The 26,003-nt window shown below is 35.1% G+C and overlaps 2 pseudogenes across 2 annotated transcripts; both read left to right on the top strand.

The window, feature by feature from the left end:
• Window positions 1-10,425: 10,425 nt before the first annotated feature.
• Window positions 10,426-12,070, top strand: LOC148853459 (transcription factor TCP20 pseudogene; annotated as a pseudogene). Of its 2 annotated transcripts, none has more exons than XR_016095066.1 (3): window positions 10,426-11,632; window positions 11,720-11,781; window positions 11,864-12,070. The product of XR_016095066.1 is annotated as a transcription factor TCP20 pseudogene, transcript variant X1 (transcript). The 2 variants fall into 2 exon arrangements; XR_016095067.1 differs by having other exon boundaries at window positions 10,570-11,632; window positions 11,873-12,070.
• A 12,285-nt stretch (window positions 12,071-24,355) lies between these two features.
• On the top strand, window positions 24,356-24,985 carry LOC148853458 (5-amino-6-(5-phospho-D-ribitylamino)uracil phosphatase, chloroplastic pseudogene; annotated as a pseudogene).
• Window positions 24,986-26,003: the final 1,018 nt, after the last annotated feature.

Raw genomic sequence — 26,003 nt, 5'->3', positions numbered from 1 at the left:
AATTAAATTACCAAATAAAAAATAAATAGAAATAGCCAGGAAATTAGGCTGTGTAATCCAATCACCAGCCTAACACGTTATTGATCCTAACACTCAGTGCATGAATTCCATTAGACTTGATTGTGTTTTGTAGCTACTTCTACTTGTACATGCTTTATTAATTTAATTTGTAGTGCAGCAGAGTCGATGGTTGATTAAATTTAAGCCATGATAGCCTAAAACATTAATTGGCATTATAACATATATATGGGTGAGTGAATTTATTAGATTGTAAGGTGAGAGGGTTTTATTCTGACACCTTTGTCGGAAGGATAGCCTAATATTCAATCAGAATGGCCTCTCTGTGAGCTTACATCAGTTGTGATCATCCAATAAAATATATACATGCACGATCTAGTTTATTTTAAATTTAGAATTTTCTACTCATTTTTTCTATTCACTTTTTACCCGTAGTGAAATAGAGTCACACATCTCTCAATTTATAATAAAAATGTGTGGCTCTAATTCACGATTGGTAGATCAAAACAGTACATTTACGTGTTACTGACACACAAAATCAGATGGTTTGACGATGGCAGCAGCTACTGACGTGTAAATGGGTATCTTTTAAATTGTTTGTTTACCAAAAATTAGGATACACTACGTGTGTAGACGACTGTGGCAGAAGCAGCTACTTTTATATTTCTAATATATATAATTATTAGGGTTCAATTATTACAGTACAGGAAAAACTAGAAGGTGACATGTGACGTGAGGATAACAGTGACGTCGATCTTATCAAGGCCTTCAGTGCTAAAGATTCTTGCTTTATTTGGAGCTTATAAATTGGTCCCTGTGGTTGAGATGTGACTCTTTTCCATATCTTCTTTCTTTTTCTCCTTACACATTTATATTACCAAAATATCATAGATAATTTGCATGAATCTTAATATTTATTATATAAATAGCCCTGGCCCATAGAATTGCTTCAACATCTATTGGAGTGCAACTCCGGCGGGTTGGGGCTGTTGGGCTGGGTTGAAGGTCATTCCACATCCAATCCTCGGGTTCCGCCTGGTTCAATATGAGGTTAAGTTCAAGTTTATTAACTTAAGCTCAGTCTGAGCTTAATCCAATAAAACTTGGGTCGGGTTAGATTAGGAATGTCTCAAAGAATTTGTGCATATATTTTTGTAAAGAAAATCTATGATATTGGAAATACATGGGACTAAAAGAGCTTTTGACCAATTAAAGTACTCTCTTGAAATTTTGATGAATACCCCCTAATTGGTCATTTTTTTATGATATCATAGTTAAGCCCATATTTATTGGGTTTAATGGACAATTTAAGAATAGATTGATTAAAAATATGCATAAACTTCATTTACAAAAGTACATACATATACCTATTTTGTACATATACGTATGCACATATATAATATATAATTAGAAAAATATATATTTTTATATAAATATAATACATATTTTTAATTATGTAATTATTTGGATGGGCTAGGTTTGGATGAGGGCTGGGGGTTTGGTTAGGTGGGGTATGAATCAAGCTTGGGCTAGGGTTGACCCATTCAATAGGGGAACACTTGGGTCCTACCATGGTTGGAGGAAAGCATCCAACTACCTCACCTAATTAAACCCTAAAATCTAAACTCTAAATCCTTAAGACCCTAAAAGTAATGTATAAAATGACTTTAGTGAGACACAAGTCTTCCAACTGGATAGGGGCCAAGTATACTACCCAAGGTTTTTAAACCTCAATCGGACAACGAATCGGTTAGGAGTAATCATTCGAACTGAATGAATGGCCTGTTCTGACAAAAATTAAAAAATAAAAATAAAAACTGACCAAACCATTGAACGGTTTGACTGCCCAGGTCAACAGTGACCAAATCAACGATTTTTAGGGAAATAACAGTTCTGGGGTAAAACAGAACCATCACCTAACCAGTTCCCGATTTTCCAGTCCGGTCCGATTTTGAAAACCATGATACTATCATTTAACAATTCAACATTGTTTTACAAGAAATTTGTGAGTTTTTCACCATATATTGTTTAGGCTTGCAAAGCCAAAAAAGGCCCCCAGTAAAGCCCTCAGAATGGGCACTAAACTGGTGCGCTCAGCCCATGGTATCATTTTCCTTCTACGATTCAAATGGGTAAAGCCAAACTTTTGAAAAAGATAGAATTTACTTAGAGAGAGGCAGAAATGAATGAGACAAACACAGATCCAAACTGATCTCCTGTGAAAATATGTCTTCAATACCATATAAAGCAAAACCTTTTGATTCGGGCTTTAATTTGAGTTCATGTGATATTGGTTGAAATGTCAACAACTAGCTTTGAAATGGGGACGATGGAGGTGGTGGAGTGGGCACCATGTCTTCAAGGTGGGAAACACATATGACAAGCAATGCAAGCTCAAACGCACACACTGCCACGCCGCCCATTATATATATTAATCTCATCTTCATCTTCATCTTGCCATCAGAGCCAAGGGGCTCCAAAACTTGAAAAAAGAGCGCGGGGAAACAGTTTTGTTCACATCTCAACGGAATATATATTTACTAAGAATATTAACACCCAAGCACAAACACAAAAGAAGATTTTTGTTTAATTCAATTTACTTGGTTGATGGGTAAAGGGGACAGAATATTCACACCAACTTGCGTTTCTTATCTATTTCTGAGTCTAAACCTTCGCCCCAGCAAATTCATTCATGCTTTTGAAGAAAGTGTAATTAGGGTAGAAAATTTTGTGGGACAAGGAAGACTTTAATTTTCTTAGCTAGGTCCACAAATATTATCATCTTGTCAAAAATATGGGTCGACCCCAAATAAAGCTGGTTTGAAAAGAGAGCCAAGGGTTGAGTTTTCGTAGACATGATTCAAACCATTTGGTATTATTATACAAAGATCAAATTAATTTTTAGTTCATCTTTTTAATTTACGGGTCGAATCACTGCTAAGGCCTTCTAACCAGCTAGCTTTCCCATTTTACGTCCAATCCTGGTTTCAACTTTCGACACAGATCGATAATGGGGTTATAAAAGGATCAGTTATTATTATTATTATTATTATTCTTTTATTTTGTGAAAAGAAAGATAAATTACAATTTTCCATTGATGTTTGCAAGCATTGGGTCCTAAACTTCTATAAATTAAAACGACTTCACACTGGTGTTATGTATGAGAAACGCCCAAAAAGTGTCTTAGAAAGAAATTCACCCTTGAGAAGGAGGTGCGTCAGGAACTTGTATGCATTATTTGCATCAAATAATTGATGCATGTTTTAAGACGGGGACCGGAGTAAAAACCAGAATGCTCTTTGGGTCCCGGTACGTTTTACTGGTTAACCAGGCAATGTACCTGTTCAACCCACCAAAACTATCATTGAACTGGGACTCAGAAAGGCCACCGGAAAAGCTTTCCGGTCGGTTTTCATGATCTGACTGTTCAGTCTGGGCTGAGTCTTAAACACTATTTTAAACTATGGCTTTTAAAATTGGACCGGATGGTTAGATCAGAAAAATTGGGAACTGGTTAAATGACTGGTTCTGTTTTTTTCCAAAAGTGGATTTTCTCTAAAACCGTTGATTTTGGTCAGCAAATCGCTGATCCGAGCAATTAACTGTTTGAACAGTTTGAACGGTTTTGACGATTTTTTATTTTATATTTTTTGTCAAAATAGGCCAGTCATTCAGTTCGAATAATCGGATCATTCAACCCAATAACCGAACCCCTAACCGATTCAGTCTCCTATCGATTTTAAAAACCATACTCTAAACTTCAGTTGGGTGGCATGCGTAAAAGGAGAAGAGAACAGTGTAGTAAGATTTGGCCTGGACCAAACAGTTGGACCGTAAAAACTGTGATTCTGGGAACCATATTAAAGACTTTTCTCTTTTTTATAATTAAAAACTCATTATTCATAGAGATATTTTAAAGGAGATAAGTCGTTAAAATAAACAAGCAAAAAAAGTCCTTAAAATAAACAATGCCACATGCAGCCTATCAGTTGTTAACCACCTAGTTAACTATCAAAAGCGGAACCCTTGGATATCATTCCAATTTTAGATCAGTTACAGAGTATTACATCTTTGGAAGAAAGTACAGAAAAAGAAAAAAACATAGATTAAATTTTTGGCATGATGGTAGGGCTGTAAGTAGATTGTATCTTATCTGATTCAAATCCAAATTCAATCTTTTAAGAGTGGATTTTGATATCCTTTTTTATCCTAACAAATCAAATCGAATCGAAAAAAGTGATCACGGCGGGTCCATTTCCAATTCCCTTGTTAAAATTAAATTTGAATAGTTTTTTTTTTTACACATTTAAAGTAATTTTGGCTCAGTTTAGAAGGAGCACAAATATTAATATGTACAGTATACAACCTTGCATTTTGTATTATTTTGTATATATTTGTATTGTATATATTTATATTTATATTCATTCCAAACGAAGCTAAATTGAATTGGAATATGAGGTTGTTGGGTACTAACAAACCTAAGAATAAGGGGAGAATGACGGTTCAGTCCAGGGTCAGAATTTTTAGGCCCAAAGTATATTTGGGGTAGATGTCAGATCGGATATGGGCCGACATTAATGTATAGAGTGAGAGTATTTGACATTTTGAATGTTTATAATTCTATAGTAGAATTCAAAAATCTGTAATAAGTCTGTCCGTACTTCTCCAAAGAATAAGATAATGATTGGCAAATAGAAAAAATGAAAAAAAAAAAATTCAAAACAGAGCACACAGAGATTTAATTTATGCGATTAGATGTAATTACTTACATCCACGGGCATCAAAGGAGATGGATGAAATCTATTTTCAACAATAGATATACAATTACAGTGTTCACAACCTCTCACCAAAGCCGTACTTAGCTCCCAATACACTTATCGTTATTCAAGCTCTCCTATTTTTCACACACATTTTTCATCTCAGAGTTGCTAAGAAGTAATAAGAACTATTTGCAACTCAATTACCATATTTTTTGGCAAAAAAAAAAAAAAAAACGATTCAATTCAACAATGAAGAATATCAGATCCAAAGCCCTTTCCTAGGCAATGATGCATTCATTCAAGACATTCAGGGATGGAAGTCCAAAACTACAACATTTGCTTATAACCGCTAACTTGTTTAGAAGGTGACAGGCTTAATTAGCCTCCCTATTTCTTTCTTTGACCATAGGGATCTTGCATAATTTCTATATATTATATTATGTTATTGAGAAGGTTAAAACTAATAACTGTGAAACATAGATTTAGAGTATTTTTTAGGACCTCAATTTTTTTTTCAAAGATTAAGATGGTGTTTGGTTTCTTTGTTGTTAATTTGAAAAATGGCATCAGTTCAGTGTCACATAGGTGTTTCCTCTAAAATGTTGTTTGGTTAAATTATTTATTAAATAAATATTTGTCTCAATTTGTATGAATCATCTATTGGTGGAGGCTTTCCCTTACAATTAGATTTTATTTTTCATTATTTAATTTATTTGATGCCTAATGACACCTAACTGTCAAAAAATCAAAAAATGTTTTTGTTTTTTACTTCTTTTACATTTTTCGAGATGAAGAAAGAACCAAATATCTCTTAAGTGATTGAACTTTTATTCGGAGTAGCGAATTTTTATTTGTGTGAGAGAGAACTATCCCATATTTTCAGATTCTAACTCTTTTTGGGGGGAATGCAGATTCTTACACTTCTTTCAATTCTCCTTTGTTCCGCTCTTAAATAAATGAAAAAAAAAAAAAATTTAGAACAAGTACAAAACTTCAGTTTTGGAAATGCGATAAAGAGGATAAACATTGAAAGCAAATTAGATGAAAATGACGGGATCACATATTAAAATCTGAAAGTACAAAGTAACTCTTTATCACAAATAAAAGCTCGAGCTTTGGTAATTCTCTATATTTTATTTATTTAATAGATAAATATATTAGGGTGTTCACACAAGAATGCAATCATTTGTGTTTACCACACATCTAAAGGCCACACTCCTAGCATGAAATTTGTGGAGCTTGTGGGATTGATTGAAAAAGGATTGACAGATTAATCAGGCAAATAGGACTGTTTTTTAGCTATCACAACCTTATAACCAAAATAAATTACCTTTTTTTTACCATAAACTATCAAAATTATCATAAAATAGTAGAAATTTGTAGAAACGATCACAATTTATCATGATTTAGTAGAAACATTCAAAAAGTTAATAAAATAATTTTTACAAGAAATAAATATGAGTAGAAATTTCCAAAAATGATCACAATTTATCATAAATTAGTAGAAGTATCCAAAAACATTAATAAAATAGTTTTTAAATGAAATTAATTAATTAATTAAAATTACCAAAACTTAGAAGAACTTAGCAAAAAATTACCACTTGTTTCCACAAAATACGATAAATTACCAGAAATTACAAATAAATTATCATCTAATAAATTACCAAGACTTAGCACAAGTTACGAATACTTATCGGTAAATTATCTCAAATCACTATAAATTACTTGAAACTATCAAATAACCAAAATAAATTACCATTACTTACCATAAATTACCATTATTTTCTAGAAATTATCACAAATTATCATAAATTAGTATAAATATCCAAGCACATAGACTTAGCATAAAATTATCATAAAATTGTAGAAAATTACCAAAAAAGTGTTACAATTTTACTAAGACTTATCATAAAATTACCAATAATTATGGATAAATTATATTAAATTACTAGAAATTGCAAAAAAATTACCTAATAATTTAACCAAGATAAATTACCAATATTTATAAAAACTTATCATAAAATAGTAGAAATATCGTAAAACATAAATTACACAAATTTTAAAGGAATGATATAGATGATTGGTTTGTTATATTATATTAACTTTTATATCATCTTATATTTTTCTTAACTGATTAGACCCGAAATAGGTTTCATCTTATTTTTTTATTTTTTTATTCTTATTTAACAAAGCCCTTACATCACACGTGTCCCAACTAGTAAATCTCTTAAATTTGTTTAGCATATGGCAATATAGATGAATTAAAATACAGATGCGTACCTACACAGAAAAAAAAAAGGAAAAAGATAAAAAAAAAGAGTTCGAATCTCCTTGAAATTTTTACTACGCTTTCAGTCAATGTGTGACAAGTGATCAATCCATTTATAATTTTCAGAAAAGTACGGATAAGCCCTATGCAGACTTTTGAGTTCCACTACAGATCTATAAACATTTAAAATGTCAAAAACCCATATCAATTCCGAGCTAGCACCCACTCCAACTGTATTTTAGGCCTAAAGATTCTGACCCTGGGCTGAACTGTCATTCTTCCAAAAAAATATAATAAATCCTAACTTCGGAAAATAAAAACCCTATTTTTATTAAATATGGATTATCGTTGCACTGTCATTATTATATATAAATGTAACTCCGACTTTTATAGGCTCAATGAAATGGAAGTACAGAAAAAAAATGCAGGAGAAAAACCATCGTGTGAGATAAGAATCATATTTGAAAGTCTACGATGTCCAATTCCTTTTGTTTGTATCATAGATAGTTAAGATTTAAGAACACCATTACCTTCTTTTCTTCAATTTAATTTATTTAATTTTACAGGGGTCTCGAATTTAATTTGTTATCGCAGAACATATATAGAAGATGGATTTGGGCTGACATATGTTGCTAGTTGCCCCATATTTATTTGGGGATCAAAACCCACCGGTGGGTCATGATAGTTATCTTATAAAAAAAATAAAAGATTAATAACGTGCCAATCAGCATTTACTTAGTAATTTTTGGGATTCAGATCTGTTAATTTGTAGTGCAAATAGTATTAAACGTATGAATCTGTAAATGGTAAGAATGCAAATTCTGGTCCAATTTTGTGTGATCAGCTTTAACTTCATCTGCACTGCATACTGCAAGTAAATAAAATAAGGTGAAAGTTGAAACCAAAATAATTGAGAATTTGCACTCTCTCATATGTTTGCAGTAGTGAAAATGAAATTGCTTTCAACCCCACCCAAATCATGCCTTAAATGAACTTTTTCTTTCTCCAGTAACACAGTTTTACATCATCTTTCGACGACCCGATGAATCTTGCCATGTGTGGAAGTGCGACGTGTAGGATTGTTAGGTCGTGTAGACCTTTTCCCTGAACCAGCCACTTATGTCCACCAGGCAGGGTGTCAAAATTAACCTCTTTCGTGGGCGTTTTCCAAACTAAAATATTAAAGTAAGAATAGTAAGGAGTAAGGACGGGCTGGACGGCTGATATTATTCCGCGAAATACAAAATGCAAAGTGGATAATATAGACAGGAGTAATCAGGTGGTATCATCGTCCAGTCCAGGAAAGTAAACCTAATCGACCCGATTAGGCAACCTATTTTTCTTTTAATAATTCAACTCCATCTTTGAGGGCACTTTTAATTTTAGTCATTAGAAATTTAGAATACAAAAATAGTAAATTGTTTTACAAAAGAATTTCCCCCGAAGGGCACGTCAATCCTTGGGGTACTTTGTGTTGTCTAGACTGGCAAAAATGTTGACCCAACCTGTAAATTCGATCCAACTCAATCCGAAAAAACAGGATTAGGGTTTTATATTTAGCTATTCGAATGCAAAAATGACCTGTCCCGACCCAATCTGGAAAAAAATTGGATTGGGTTGGGTCATGAGTCAACCCGTTGACCCGATTATCAAGTCTAATTGGGATTATTTATGCATTGTTAGAAATTTCTACTCTTTAATTTTTTTCCATTTAGTCTTTACTTTTTATTGTTTACTCTTTAAATTATTAAATGTTCAAGTTTTTTTATTTTATATTTGAAATTTTAAAGTTAATTCTTTTAATTTTGACATTTTTCATGTAATTTTCTTTATTTTTTTAAATTTTTTAGGATGATCCAAATTGACCCATGGGTCAATCCTAACCCAAACATTTAGGATTAGGATCTAGCATTTGACAACCCGACCCGAAAACATTGACCCAACCCGAACCCGATCCACCCGACCCAATTGCCAGGTTTAGTGTTGTCTAATATATAATTTGCTTTTGCTCAAGAGAGAGGCCGGGACCGGGGTTTTCTAGATGGGTGACTGGACTTTTCTTTGGTAACTGTCTACTGAGCCACGTGGAGAGTGACCTGGCCATAATAAGACGAGGAACTTCCATAGATAGACGACGATTCTGGATAAGCCTTGCGTTGATTGGTCTTGTCTGTGGGTTTCTGCCCCCACCTAACACGCTCTATTATCCTAATTCCTGCCCGTCGAAAACTCCCAAAGCTTTAATTAAAAAAAAAAGGAGAGATGATTCAATGAGCATGCTCTCACCATTAGTGACCTACAGTGATCATTCATCAGTCAACATTCGTTGGCTCTAAAAATTAAAAAACAAAAAATATGAGGTATATAATGATAACGCTCTCAATGGATAAAAATCAGGTGTAACGTTTCCTTATCTGCCACCATGGCAGCCATTTCTGGGTAGATAGAGAGAGGAGTAAGATTCCCAGTCGACTATCAAAGCTGTACCTATCTATCAAAAATCAAAGTTTAAAACATCCATCAGACAAGGCTTACTTAAAAGGAAAATTGAGGGGGGGGGGGGGTACCCTAAAAAGAAGTGTGTGGGCATCTTTGTCAATTGCATTAATGCTGAATTGAAAAAGGGATGCCCACATAAAATGGGGGCATCTTTGTCATGAGATGAGAGGAATTCGAGGGATTTTCTGTCATTTTCTGATGTAGGGTATTGGTATCCACCGAAACTCGGGGTATTATTTTGACAAGTACCCACTTATTTTAGTTTTTCCAGCATAAAAAACAGAACACCCTTCAGGTGGATGTCCCTCTTTCTCTCTCTCTTTGCATCGCTTCTCCCTTCCCAACTCTGATGACCATTTTGTTTTTGTTGTTGTTGTATTTTTTTAAACAAAACACGAGTAACGAGTCCGATCCATCTGTGAAAGCCAAGAACCATACAATACAACCTTGGCTATAGAGGAATAAATAAAACATAACTCTAGATGGCCCATGAACTGGCAAAGCAGAAAAAAGAAAATTTCAAATTCCCCACCTTATTCTAATTGCAACAGCCCGCCTCTCACTCCATTTCTTTTTGGTTGTTGATTCCATCATTCTTTTCTTTCTAATGTTTTCTTTCCTTTCCTGATGAGGATGGGCCTGGAGTGGTACAGAAGCAAGCCCTCTACTCCATTGATGGACTGCCAGCTGTGCCTCCAGAATATGCCACATCGGCAATTGAGTTCCTTGCAACAGATGAATAAATTACCATGCAGAGAGAAATAATGATGGTTGGAGTACATGGAATGTTGGAAAGACTAAAGAGGTTGATGTACAACTGAGTCTGAAATGGTGAAATTGGCAGTTAAAGGGGCTATCAAATCAAGGTAGTCAAAACCCGCTACAGTGAAAAAGAGGGCGATATATAACAGAGAAGAAACCCGCAGGCGAGAGCAAGAGAGAGAGAGATTAATGTTTTTGACTGTGTATGCTAAGTAAAATTTTGAAAGGGTGGTTATCTTGGTCTTGGGAACTCAATTTGTAATTCTTCTTCTTATTTTTTTTGTCTTTTAAACAGCAGGTTCATTCCTTGCCAAAAAGAGTGAACACCAATGAAAGTCTAGGCCTTTTCAGGTCACCTTCTTCATCAAAGAGACCCTTTTTTCCTGTTTTCATGGATCCTAAGGGCTCCAAGCAACCTCAGGAGGTGCCCAAGTTCTTGAGTCTCCCACAACCAGAGATGGGAGATAACAAGCCTGCAGAAATTAAGGACTTCCAGATTGTGATTGCAGAAAAGGACGAGGGGAAGAAGCAGTTAGCACCCAAGAGGAGCTCCACCAAGGACAGACACACAAAGGTTGATGGGAGGGGGAGAAGAATAAGGATGCCAGCCCTCTGTGCTGCCAGGATTTTCCAGTTGACAAGAGAATTGGGCCACAAATCTGATGGGGAAACAATACAGTGGTTATTACAGCAAGCGGAGCCATCCATAATCGCTGCCACAGGCACTGGAACGATTCCTGCTTCGGCACTTGCTTCTGCAGGGGGCTCTGTCTCTCAACAGGGAACCTCTGTTTCGGCCGGCTTCCAGTCGAAGATCGACGAGTTGGGACCCGGTATTGGGTCCGGCAGTAGGACCAACTGGAGTGTGATTGGAAATAATTTGGGTAGATCTCATGTGGCCACAGGCCTATGGCCCTCTGTTAGTGGTTTTGGGCCGGGGTTTGTTCATTCTTCAGCTCCATCTACATCGAATTTGGGCACCGAGAGTTCTAATTACATGACTCGAATTGGGTTCCACGGTTTTGAATTACCAGGTTCCAATCTGGGTCCAATGAGTTTTAGCTCAATCATGGGTGGAAACAACCAGCAACTTCCGGGACTGGAGCTTGGGCTTTCTCAAGACGGTCATATTGGGGTTTTGAATCCTCAGGCTCTGAGCCAGTTCTACCAGCAGATGGGCCAGGGCCGTGGCACCACTGGCCCCATGCAGCAGCAACAACAGCCGCCTGCCAAGGATGATTCTCAAGGGTCAAGACAGTAGACAAACAATAGAGTTGGAGAATTTTCTACGGTGAACTTTGGAGGAACTCAAGAAATAACACATGTGAGAAGCCGGGTCTTTTCTCTGTATTTGCAAATATGGGGGATGAGTAAAACGGAAATTCAGTCTTTTTATGGAATTGTGACATAGGGACTGGATATTGGGTCTGCCCAACTTTCTATCCACAGCGTCATTCAAACCTCCGAGTACAGGTCTCTCCCTCTCTCTCTCTCTCTCTCTCACACACACTTGAAGCTGGTACTTATAATGGTGTTTTTTTTTTTTTTGGTTTAGAATGTGCAGGTGGAACCATGCGGAACTGGATGGCTTGGGGTTGGACTTGATTTCTTATTTATTTCAAGGTGTTTGATAATAGTGTAAGCGATCTTTGATTATTTGTTGTTTCAGGTCTGGATGGAGTGTTGATCAGCTTGTTTGTGAAAATAAACTTAGAGTTTCATATCATATTTAATTCAATATTTTGTTAGATTTGGCAGGGCATTTGTTTTCCGTTGATTTTTTTTTTTTTTTTTTTTCATTTGAACGGAAGAGCAGATTACTTGTGAGTGTGGCTGTTGATGTGCGCCATTAGCATTCGACCACTATATCTGTTTATAACTCATTTTCATTCATATGGACTCTACTATTGTGATCTGACCAAAACATGTGGTATGAAAAGTAAGGTTACTTTCCCAGTTTGGATGAGTGAAGGTTTGAAGGATGTTTTCAATACCAAATTCAAGGTTTTATATGACTTTGTAGATAATTTGGTTATATCTCATGCTTATCCTTTTGGGGATGGGACAAAATAAAGTCAAAAAACTTGCCAAGGTTTGTTTCTTGACAATGTTTTGGCTTCAGACGGAAGACTAAGTTCCATATATATCGTATGATCTACCTACGAAAGGTACCGCTTCAGTTAAATTGTTAACAATATGTCATGAACCGGTGGAATTACTGTCTCTCTCCATGATGCATTTTTGGTTGGTTTAATTTCAGTCTTTTGAACCCCTTGGATAACTAAAGAACTTGTATGTTCATTTGAACTCCTTTATGGTTCGTTTGGTTTTCGAGAAAAGATGGGATGAGAAAGAATATATATATATTTTTTTTTATTTTTGCATCTAGTTCTAGTGTTTGTTTCCTGAGAAACAGTAGGGCCAAAATTTATTTTCCTGTGTTTGTTTTCTAAGAAAATTTTAACAGAAAATATATTAAACCAAATTTGTCATGACCTAAAGCTGAAATCACCTGTTTTGTTGTTTGTGATGACCTGAAGCAAAAAAAAATACAGTCCGACCGACCATGGTTGGAGGGGCGATTCAACGAATTGAGGACAGAGAAGAAATCAACAAACATATGAAAATGATACCAAAATGGAAGCAAGACGGGAGAGGATGGCAGAAATGTCGCCGGAGAACTAACCGTTGGAGGATGGATAGTCCGAAAATTAGGACCCGAGCCTGGTTCTCTGACAAGCTCGATGAAATTTTCTACATTTCTGCCCAATATTTTCTCTTCTCAGCGGGGTCTCACTGTTTTGGTGTGACCCCGGAGCTTAACTATTGAGAACCCACATCCCACTCTCTTCTTAGTCCGTGTTTCTTGCAAAACAAACACTAGAAAGGTGGAATATTCTACCAAAATGCTTCCCATCCTTTCCCTTCCTCGGCAACCAAACACATCATTAGAAGTTCTACTGCTGCATTATTAATATCACAATTTGTTAATAAACTTATAAACCCTGTGGGTCAATCTTCTCATTACTGAAATGCATCCTATTAGATGGTGTCTTTTATGCAGGCGTGGAAATTGGGAAAGAATCCATGGAGAAAAAAAATCAATCTGCTCCCAATTCTTTATAGAGTGGCAATTCCATAATTTTGGTAATTTGGACTTTTCGGTTTTTTTTTTTTTTTTTTTTTTCTAGTTTTGAGTGCCTTATGAATAGGATTGGTCGTATTAGAGTCAAATTATTTTGTAGAGACTTGTCAGAGATCTATAGAATTTTGAAAAGTTGAAGATAGAATTACATCATTTTTCTTTCATCCTATTTTTAGGGTTCAAAACTTATCTATTTTGCATTATTTTGGTGTAATTAGATTGGTTATCAATAAGTTGTCTGTCCAAGGAGAAGAAGATCTTGTAAAAATAACATGCTTGAGAGAATTTGGACCATTTTATTGATAGGATGTCAGCCTAGAATGAGATTTGAGTCCAATTTCTTTGGGGTCAGTCTTAGAAAAGTTTATGATTTGTTTAGTTTTAGTAGGATTCGTAATAGTTGTTTTAGTAGTTGGAATCCTTATTTTGAGTGTCTTTGTGGGTTACCTATTAGTTGTCTTAGTTTTTAAACAATAATAAGTTGCTTTGAGTCTAATTAATTGAAGCCTGTAAGACTCAAGCCCTTCTGTTTGGCTTATGAATAGTCATTGTAATTGGAATTCTTGAGTTGAGCCAATGAATGAAAAGTTTGTTTGAAGTTATCAGCAATAAGCATGTGATTTTTTTTTCTTTCTTTTTCTTTATCTTTTCCTTTCCTACATGCAGCATTTATTCTCTTTCTCCTCTACTCAGGTCTGAAACAAAAGTGGTTCCATCCACTTGATCCTCCTTGCAGAGAAACAAATAAGCGAAGAAGAAAAAAAAAACTTATAACCAGCCTCTCCCCAAATAGAAAGCAGCCTTCTCTCATCCCCCTATAGACATGCATAATGTGACCTGGCCTAAATTTAAATGGATATAATTCTTGCTTTTACTTCTTATGAAACCAATTTTCTGGATCATCAAAACACAATGACAATTTCTGACAGTAAAAGTCTACCTAGTTTACATAATCAAGTTCTGATGACAGAAATTTTAATCTAAGTGATAAATGTGATAGTCTCGGTTATCTAAATTCTGCTTAGGACCATGGTCCATCTCCATGCTTGGTGTCATGATGAATTCTCTTGAAAATGTTAGATGCCTCAATCTATGGCGGAAGAATCTTTCAAATAGAAAAGAAGAAGAAAAGAAAAGCCCCCTTCTTTGATAGAGCACCATAACTCTTCTGTTTCAGTACAAACTTTATTGATGCTTGTGTGCCATAATATCCCTACAAGATTCTAATGGAGAAACAGTGGGCACAATTTTACATAAAAATCTCCCCACCTTTAGATATCTTGACTTGAAAAGCAGTTAAGTTCTAATTAAAGCAACGGGATTCCCTGCAATAAAAAACGATTCTGCACACACTCTGCAAGCATACGAACCCAATCACATATTGGGAACATCTCTTCATGAAAATTTAACATACATGTGCAGGAGATATTTATTTGCAGGACATTCGGGCTCCTAATTAAGAATAGTCAGAAGATGAATGGCGGTTGGCTTTGGAAGAACATCCTAACAAGGCCTGGGGTGTGTAATCCTAGCACTATATCACTATATTATTAGAGAACTGAGGAAATCATCTAATAATTATCCTACTACATCCTTGAAACCCAACAGCCCCTCCCAAAAAAAGACGAAGATAAAAAACGACAAATAAAAAGAGAGGAATTCATTGAGAGAGGGAGAGAACCTCAAAACATATAGGGAAAATATAAATGAGATTATATATAAATAAATAAATAAAAAGTGGAAATGTCATCATGCATGAACTAGGTGGATGATAGGGAAAATATAAATAAGAACTAGGTGCAATTATGCTTTACTTCACAGCTAACTAAGTGCAAAAGTGCTACAAGAAACACCTAATATTGCTTGACATATTCAGGCATTATGTGAATGACTAGGTCCAAAAAATCATGATGGACCTTTATCCATCCAACCCAAGTCACATAATCTTGGGGCATCTTCATTTAACATAAAAAAAAAAAAAAGAAATCATTTCAAGTTTTCAGAACGATTGAATAATTAGATTCATCATATAATATGGATAAAATTAAAGGAATGGTAGTAAATTTAAATGAAACCATTGTATCTCAAGAAGTGAATTCGCTTATTAACATTTTTGATGATGAATACATTTTAGATAGTGAAGGTGGGCCTTCAAATGCCAAGTAAGACCACAATGAGATTATTTTGTTCAAAATGGCTACCAAATTCTGACTTAATTACCTAACGCTACTTAACGTAGCAGTCTTTGTTTTCATGGTATCCATGGATGAGAATTTCGCATTGTTTCGTTGAATCAATCCATAGAATGCTGCTACAAATAGTCAAATACTATATAAAGCATCAAATTTCTGCATCTAAGTGAACTTTGGTCAATTGTGAGGCAGCTCTCATGCCCAACATACAAGAGTTCACATCTCCTCTCCACAAGGGGCCGCCCCACAACACATCCCCCTCTATAATGGGAACATCTTCCGATGATGATACCATCGGTTCTGGTACTGTCATCGGAAGATGTTCTCAATACATGGCTGGGATGCACTTTGGGGCGGCCCCTTGTGGGAAGGAGATGTGATGTCAACATACAAGCAAGGATTCATGTGAGGCTTAGTTGCCATCCATGTTCGGCCTTCAACTCCAATGAGCCAGCCAGCTAGCTTGCACCCAACAATGTTTAAACTGTGTATAAATATAATTAGGGTAAAATACTTAAATTAACCCTAAGTTTTAGGAAATGGACTAAAATTTATCCAGTTGTTTAATACATAAAAAAGACTATCCTCACAAAATCTCAAGATCTAAATTTTATAATATGCATATAATGTTGGTTGCAAATGCATTAGATTGAAACATTAGTGCAACAAATCAATGATAAAATTACATTAAACAACATTATATACAGATACAGTTCATCCCAATGAAACACAAAATTTATGGAGAATAGGAGATGCCACTCTTAGCTGATCCCCTGTTTTGTAATAACCTAAAACCTATGAAAATAATTACTATTAATTGTTAAAAGTAAACAAAGCTATTATATTGATTTACACAAGTAACCATTGAATAGCAAAAGTCGTTATCTAAGATGACTATTAAATGGCTTACATTTAAGCCTGAAACATTTTCTTCTTACTTTTTAACTAAGAGGAGATAAAGAAATTAGTTGAAAGAAAAATTTATCAATCAACCACTAAAGTAACATGTATGCAAACACCTTTTAGGCATGTTGAGCACCTTGCACATTTGTCCAAGAATAAAACAATCAAACAATTCATAATGTGTCACAATGTTGCATACGATTTAGGACATGAGTTGTAGGCCCTACTTAACAACCACACACGTGATAACATACAGTCATAGTGGCCAAATGCCCTTAGAAGACCTAGGCCTAATTGACAAACATGTCTAGGGCCCATGGAATGAAATTTTTATATTTTCATTTTTCTGTAATTTATGGTTTTTTTTTTTTTGTAATCTTTGTTATTTTTCATCAATTTTTATGATTTTCTACATCTTTTTGTAATTTTTTTGTGTATTTATTTGTTTTTTTTTAATTTATATTATTTTCTTCATTTTTTTGTGTTTTTATAATTATTTTCTTCAATTTATGTTATTTCTACATTTTATATCTTTATTTATATATTATGTATTTTTTATAGTTATATTTTTCTAGAATTTGTGTATTATGTGAAAAAATAATGGGTTGGGTAGGTTGGGTTGGGTTATGGTAGGTTTGGGTTGAACCCAAAATGGGTCATTAGTGGGTTGATGGTTCAAGTGGGTTGGGTTGAAGCTCAACCCAAACTTAAGTACCTAACTCACCCAATTTCCTTTTAGAAACAATAATGTTTTTTTTTTGTGGCCAATAACTATCATGCACCCTCATATAGAATTGGGATGTCTGAATAACCAAAAAATTAAGGGGTAGAATTAGTATGAAAAATGAGGGTGTTTCGACCACACTAACTAAAACATTCTCATTTTTTATATATGGTAGTAGATATAAATTTTTATTTTATTCTACAATTTTTCTATATATATATATATATTGTAAATTTTCTCCATGTTTCTTTTTTTTTGTAATTTATATTATTTTCTTCATTTTATGTGTTTTTTCATAATGATTTTGCAATGACATATATACAACAAGAAAAAATAGAAAATTGAGAGTAAAGTTAGAAAGTAAAATTAGAGTGTTTTGACCAAACCAATTGCAACATTCTCATTTTTTAGTATGATAGGTATATAAATTTTTATGAATTTCTATATTTTTTTGTAAATTTTATATGTATTTCTTTTCTTTTTGTAATTTATATTGTTTTCTTCATTATATGTTGTTCATAATTATTTTGCAGTTAAAGAAAGCCAACACAAGCACAATAGAAAATAGAGCAATAGTAGGATTAGGAAACCCAAATAAATCTCCGCCATCGCCATTCACCACCACGTACAGAGGAGAGTTTTCTGTCCTTTACACTTGAAAATCAGCCGACTGACATAGGAATTCCATGCCCATGGCTATACATTCGACATGTTTACTTTGGACTTGGTTCCCTGGTTGTGTTAGTGTGGCACAATTCCCTGAAAACATTGAACACAGACTATACTCAAAACAGCTGGTTGTTTTGCAAGAGCAATGCAAAAAATTGGAGCCATTAACGATACAAAACCAGTAAAACAAAGTCCATACCAAATTGTGTCCATCCTACAAAATCTATAATTCCAACTAATAATCTTTCTTATTATGTCCATCCTACAATATTATCCAAACTCTGATGATTCCTATTCAATTTATAATACAGCCTCAATCTTAAAGATGATTGTAGCCATTAGGTAGTCTCCTAAAGAAAATCTGACTCGTTAATTTACTTCATGGAAATTAATATGTGCCGCAATTGACGATGGAGTGGCACCAAGTGATTTTCCTCTTCTTTTCTCCATTTTACTCGAAACACCATATACGTCTTGCAGTTGCAGATGTCGAAACGTTGAGTCGAATGTCCCCAACCAAAAGCAAGAAAAGGCTAGAACCAAAATGGAAATGAACCATCTTTTACCAAAGTCTATATATACTAGTCGGCCCCAGCCGGTCTGGTTGGCATCTCCACCCTGTCTTTTTATGGTTGAATCTTCCCTCTTCTTAATGGTCGTAGTATATCAAATAAGCATGAAAAGAAAAACATTAATTAAACATACATGCATGCATGCATCTGGGCGGAAAGCAGTATCATATCTCGTCAAAACTTCATTCATTCCTTTATAACAATAAATGCGCTGGTTGGTTGAGGACCTGCAGGGGTTTATGAACACTAATTAACTAGCTCTGCCGTCAACAATGTTGAGCTAGCCTTCAACAAAGCACATCCATCCGTGTATACCAGACTGCTATCACTCTACCAGTGGCAGAAGCCAAAAAGTAAAAAATTTTCTAATCTAGATAAAGGCTAAAGCTAAACAAACCAAACCGCCCCCGAATTATTGATTAATGTTATTGTGTGAAAGTGAGAAACTGCCGTGAAATGCATGCCCACAATACTAATTGAAGGAAGATTTGCCCCGACCTCGTAATCACTCAACACGTGGTAAAGGCAACGGCTCGGCAGTCCGAACTCCCTACTAGGAGCCCGAACTCCCTACAATGAGCCCGAACTCTCCCTTAGGCCCTGAGCCTCACACAAGGCAACGACCCGAACTGGCCTGCCCCATGACAGTTCGGGACACTTTCCTATCCGAACTCAAGACTTCACCTCGCTCACCACTCCAACACTTCGCCTCCAGGACGCCAAACTGAACAACCGTACCTCGCCTGACACCGAGGAAGTCCGTACTCAGGTGCAGCGCACCTGACTGACTTGGGATCTGACGCTTGACAATCGCACTCCAACGGCCACATGCTACCGCCATCTCCAGTTGCAGGGACGGCTCTGACAAAGAGAGCAATGGCGGTTTTGTCCCAATAGAGGTGATGACACCCGAACTGGCAGGAGCACAGAGATAATCATACTTGACCCGACAGAAGCTTAGGAGTGAGTGCGCGAGGTGGTTATAAAAGGATCCCTGCCCCCCAAGAACAAGGTATGTGAACTTTGCGCCATCTAGTCTTATCTTGCCTTCAAGAGAATACAAACTTGAGTTTCAGAGCAATCTCATCGGGTTCCTCTCCGGATATTCCTCATCTTCTCCGTTTCAGGTTCCCTATTGCTCTAGTCGGAGGCAAGATCGTTGACAACTAAGACCAGTTGAATTGCGCACCATCACTACTCAACACTGGCTTGCATTATATTTTTCTTTTTCTTAATTAGCCTATTTAATTTCTATTGCCAATCACCCTGCAATTTCTTAAAGACACACAATTTTGCTCTGAATTCTCATCTTGTACTCTTCCCATGACAGGCTTCGTGTTCAAAACCGTGTTTTCCAATTTCATTCCAATTCCCAACACATAAAAATTGTACATACCTATCACGAGTGAAGACCGCCATTATAGTATTTCACCATGGACCCATCTGTACTCAACACTGACATGTTCACTCGTGATAAATAATCCAGTCCGATATCTACAATTTTGTCTCTAACTAATCCTGCCTCCCCTATTGAAACCCATTTTACTTGTAAAAGATTGCTTTGCTTGGAATGCAAGACGGACATGCACTAAAGAATGGGAGGGGTTGTTAAGATGAGGTGTTCTAAGTAATATGAGGTCTATGTGTGGAAACAATTCCATTGGATCCTACCAAGTATACCCACACAGCATTTTAAATTGATGGGAGGTGAAAGAATGTTTATGAATGTGCCAATTTGGTTATTGAGGGCCAAAGCCAATTTCTTTCTTTAGCTGGGTTGGGATAAGTTTTAAGATTCAGTGTAACACATTGGTGATAGCGTAAAGCAATTCTAGATGATGGATCTTATAAGGTATCATATAGAAAATTGGAGTTGGGATCTCCTCCCCAATACGATTCTCACATGGGACCTACCATCTGGGCCAATCAGATCCGGACTCGGATGAATATACTCAATTTTGGATTTGTGGCTAAGGTGGCATTTGATAAATCTGATATCTGAAAAGTTAAAAAAATATTAAAAGTGTTTGAAATCTAAAAAGAGACATATGCTTTTCAACTTTTTATAGACTCTGAATAAAGAAGGTTGTATTCCGCTACTGAGGCAGGGCCGTTGCTCAGCGGTGATGGGAAGATAGGGGAGAGAGAGAGGGAGAAGGAAATCAAACACCACTGCAACTCAGCGGTGGCAGGAAGATAGGGGAGAGAGAGGGAGAGGGAAATCGAACGCCGCTGCTAAGATAGGGCCACTGTAACTTAGTTGCAGCAGCACTGGCAGGAAGATGGGGAGAGAGAGAGATTGAATGCTACTGCTAAGATAGAACCACCACTGAGTAGCGACAGTGGTGGGAAGACAGGGAGAGAGAGGGAGAAGCTTGTGCCGCTGGGTCATCATCGAGTGGAGAAGAAGAAGAAGAGAGGGAGAGAGAAGCTTGTGCCATTGGTTCACTGTCAGTGGAGAAGAATAAGAGAGGGAGAGGGAGAGAGAGAGAGAAGGGCGGAGGGAGAAGCTTGCGCTACTGGTTCTCCGTCAGTGAAGAAAAAGAAGAATGGGCATTTTTGTCTTTTAACATGGTATGAAAAACGTCTAAGCCTGTTAAGTCATTGGTACACCTCTTACAAATTCAGATGTAAAAATGCATTTCATATTCTTTTTTCAGAATCAACTCAAACACAAGTGGTGTCTTAAAAGCAATATTTTCAAACTTCAGAGGTCTGAAAAGTGTTATCAAATGCCACCTAAGATCTCTTTCATTTCTTTTACCATGAAAATGAATAGGGCTGAGCTACGTTGCACGTCCATTCAATTCATGACACATGCAACATTAGTGTGTAAAATATTCATATGCGTATTATTATTATTATTATTATTGTTTTTGTTATTAATATTATTATTATTATTGTTATTTTATTATTATTATTATTATTATTATTTGATAAATAATAAATATATGATTATACATAATTTTCTTTTTGTATTTGGGGGCGTTCATTTTTTGGATTTTGAGAGGTGAGAAAGTTGGTCAATGGATCAAAAATCCATGTTCTTTTTTTTAGATTTATATGGGTAAATAACTTTCCCACATGGGAGAAAGTTGCCAATATTTTGATGGAACAAAAATGCCCCTTTAACAATGGATTTTTATGGCTAAAATGGTTTATTTATCTAGAAAATAAAAGAACATGGATAAATGCAATTACCTAGATAAATAATTTATGAAAAGCGAACAGAGCCTTGGTAATTTGCACTAATAACATGCCAATTGAGCCACCCCTCAGTTGGTGTTACTATACATGTAATGGGACATGTAATCTTACAAGCTGAATTGAATGTGGAAAGACAAAGAAGCCTAACTTGAACCAATATTTTTAAAACTGGATTAGACAGGAAACCATTTTGGGTACCAGTTATCGGGTCGAATGGATGACCCGTTCTGATGTAAAAAAAATATTAAAAAATAAAGACCAAAAACCTTTGTCCAAGTCAACGGTTTGACCACTTGGGTCACTGGGTTGTTGACCAAATCAATGGTTTTGGGCCAAAAAGCGGTTCTGGGGTGAAATAGAACTGGTTACCTGAGAGGTTCCTAATTTTTTTTGTCTGATCGTCCAGTCCAATCTGGTTTTGAAAACCATGCTTGAAACTTTTTAATTTGTTTGGAGCTTATGGGATTTCATGAGCTTTTTGGGGTATACATCTTTTTGTGGGAAAAAGTCAAATTAACCAAAATTTAGTGTTTTGAGCATTGAAAAGCCTGATAGATCCACCAAAAGAAGTTGTGTGCATAAAAAATGAAAACAGGTGCTATGTAAATGAAAAATGTGACAATTATGTGATATATTTCCTTTAAAAGAAAGTAGTAATAAAAAAATAAACAAAAAGAATCTTCAATTTAAATTACAAATCAAACAAAATCTTGAATGGAATTGATTTAATTTGATAGATAGTTCAACTAATGAAAATATACTCATGATAAATAGAAGACTATTGATCCTGTAGTTTGCATAGAGGAAGCACTCCAAAGATAAGAAACTACTCATTTAGGAGGATAACAAATGCTGCAAAGCAGTCAATCAAAGAGTATTTGAATAATTGGAAGGTTAGTTGTCCGTGGCTGATGAGGTATGTGTGCTCTTTCTTTGGCTATCATATGCTTGAAAAAGATATAAACATCATATTATTTGAAGTTGGGCTAGGTGTTTATGATTTTTTAATCCAAGATTATCAAGAAAATGATGGCAGGCCATCATTAAGTATCATACCCAGGTTAGTGTTGATTCTAAGGAAGCTCTACACATGTTGCAGAAAGCCCTTATTTAGGAAGCATCTTAGACATTTGGAAGTTCACAAACTTAAGCAGCTTAATGTTCCACCATGTTGTGTTTCTGAATGGATAAATTTTGATATTTTTTTAAGTTATTTAGATAGCTTAATGTAGTTACTTAGTCATTCAATATTGGTGCTACTCTTTGGTCTTATATATTCAATATTGATGCTACCCCCACAAGGGATCTTTAGATATCTTAAGTACATCTTCAAATGTTGCCTTGTGATGATGTTGTGGTTTTTGCAAACACCAATTCCTCAATCCAACATAGAATTGTACAAGTCTTGAAGTGCCTAAATAAATTTCATATCTGATTTTTTTAAGCATTTTTATTAATAGAATTTGAGATCCTTTTCTTAGTTTTTCTTTGGTCAAATTTAAAAATATGTAGACTTTCTTCTTAGGTTTCAACAAAAATTGGTTCAATTATTTCAGCAATTATGAAATCACCTCTAAACCGGTTAGAAACATACTTGATTCTAGAAAATGAATTTTTTAACCAATGTAATTATGTTGCCACACCTTTTAACTATCAATGCATTTAAAACAAAAATGTTTTGGCATTTCATAATAAATGTTGACAAGTGGTGCTAAGCCGATCATCAAAATGTTCATTTTGTTTGGTTTCTAGCATCTAAACCATCCAAAGCAGACCATGGGATCCCAACATCAACAACGCAAAGTCCTAATACATGTCTTAGAACCAAATATTTGAAAACTACAAGATTAATAAAGTATGGATTGAGATCACGAAAACACACCTTCGGTCAAAGAGGATCTTTCGAGTTCATAATTTTGAGTTGATAGCAAGCACATGTCACACACACACACACACACACACACACAGTCCTATTAAATTAGATATCAAGGCAAAAATGCCAAAAAGGATAAATGGGTTCAAACTTTAAATTCTAGAAGGTACCTCGTTGTTCTAGAAAAGGGTTTGAAATCTCATAATTTTCAGATTTTCACAAGATAAAAAAAAGATAAGAAATTTGACTTATAGTGGAGAAAAATCAAAATACATGTTGTTAAACCGTAAAATCTTATTCATGATTCAATAATCTATTGATAAACAAAAACAAAAAAATTAATTTAATTTAATCAGAAAAAATAGCAACACAAAAAACAAAACAGAAAATATATTTATAAAATCTAATTAAAATCAATCAAATAATGCAGTTGTATTCAAGAAAAACAAAGGTTAGAAATGAGCACTAGGATGGGGACAAGGATGATGCTGTTGAGAAGTATTCTGACATGCATTTTGGTTCAGTCTTGTTCCCATTATTGCAATAATTCTGATTATTTTCAAAATCCAACAAATTAAACACTTGAATTGAAATGGGTTTATAATGGAAGTTATTTTCATGTTACGGGTAGAAAGAGCAATTGTATGAAACAACTTTGGGTGCTTCCTTTCATTTCATGTATGAAAATACAAACTCAAAATTAAAGCACATTCCAAATTAAAGAATGGTCCCGAATGTGATCCTAGTTGGAGAAAGGGGGAGATGATGTATTTGCAAGGTGGGATCTATAGGTTGCGTATAGGTTCACAAGAATTCATGAATGTTCTGATGAACAAGATCCTGATGGTTTTGGTTTCTACCGGTCCAAGAAAGACTCTTGAGTTTGGAATTGGAGCTATTGGGATTGAAGAATTTTTCAATGTGATTGTCACAGTAGAGAATGTACATAGGGGAAAGCCTAATCCTGAAATGTTCATGTATGCAACTCAGCTTCTCAACTTCATACCAGAGCAATGCATCGTGTTTGGAAATTCCAACTCAAAAGTGGAGGCTGCACATGATGCTTGTATGAAGTATGTAGTTGTTGCAAGCAAACATCCCTTGTATGAACTTCGAGCTACAAACTTGGTTGTGAGGTACCTTGATGAACTCTTTGTGGTTGACCTGAAGAACCTAGCTAATATTGAATTAGTTGAATTTGGGTCCGAAGAAGAAGAGACTGAGATGAACGAAGGAGGTGATGATCCTTATCCTTCTACATCAATGGCAATTGATGTTTTATGGCAAATCTTGCAAATGTGTACAGTTAGGTCTTCATGCTTCATCTATTTCTTTATGATGATCACAACTTGGGCCTTAAGTCTTTCTCAGTTATGTATATTGGCTTTATAGTGGATAAAGTTAGGAATAAAGAAAAATAAAGAAAAATGGAAAGTGGGTGGTCTGCATTGGACTACCCTTACTATTGTTATGCATGTAAAATATGTGCAATGTGTTTGTTTCAACTCAAACTCTAAATGTGTTATTACCATATGTTCTATACTAGATGAAATTTATATTATAATATTGCTCGTAACTTGGATATTTGTTTGGCTAGGAGGGCAAACGATGATGTGTTTCCCCAAGGACTGAACAGATGAAATTGTTCATAGTGGAAATATCTTCATTTGATTTTTCATTATTTCTCTCTAAATGTTTGTCTGGTTGTTGCAAAACAAGCATTCTTCCTCTTCATGCCACTTTTGAGTTTGCAAACCTTACAAACCAATCATAATGTTTCATGTTAGTCAAAAATTAAAATCCAAAGATTGATCCTAATTAGAATGAAAAATGATAATTTTTGGTAGTGATCTTTTCATTTAAGTATTAGCATTTCCATATTTCTTCATTCAAAGTGAACTCAATATTCATAAAGAAATTATAGAATGATACTAAAATTAATTACTTGGCATAAAAATGTGGTTTGACTAACTAATCATAGTTGAGAAGAATTACTTAGTCAAACGGAGATGTAGAATCATTTACCTGTGAAAGCATAACTTTGGCATCATAGATGCTGATATGAGAATCTACGTTGTGAGTTTCATCTAGAATTTCATTCCTTTTGCCAAGGTAGAGAAATTTCTTTTATAGTAGTTTGAAACATCATGTATAAGTTGGAAGCTTTCTTGCTTCTCAACTTAACAACCTTATTCCAAACCTAATTTGCTACACAAGAACACCAACAACAACTAGGAATTCTTCCTAGACATAATAGTTTAATGTCCTTGCAATAAAGAGGATATCATTAACAAGAGTGGAACAATGAAGACCAAAAAGAAAAGGTTTTAAAATGATATAAGATATTTACATCCAGGCTGTGAAGTTTGCTTTTATGTGCATCCAAAAGACTTTAAGAATTTACATAATT

This window comes from Nelumbo lutea, chromosome 4 (genome assembly GCF_056320005.1).
Source record: "Nelumbo lutea isolate HS-2025 chromosome 4, American lotus-T2T, whole genome shotgun sequence".
Classification (NCBI taxonomy): Eukaryota; Viridiplantae; Streptophyta; class Magnoliopsida; order Proteales; family Nelumbonaceae; genus Nelumbo; species Nelumbo lutea.
Note: the sequence above shows the minus strand (reverse complement) of the source record. Positions and strands in the feature narration are given on the sequence as shown.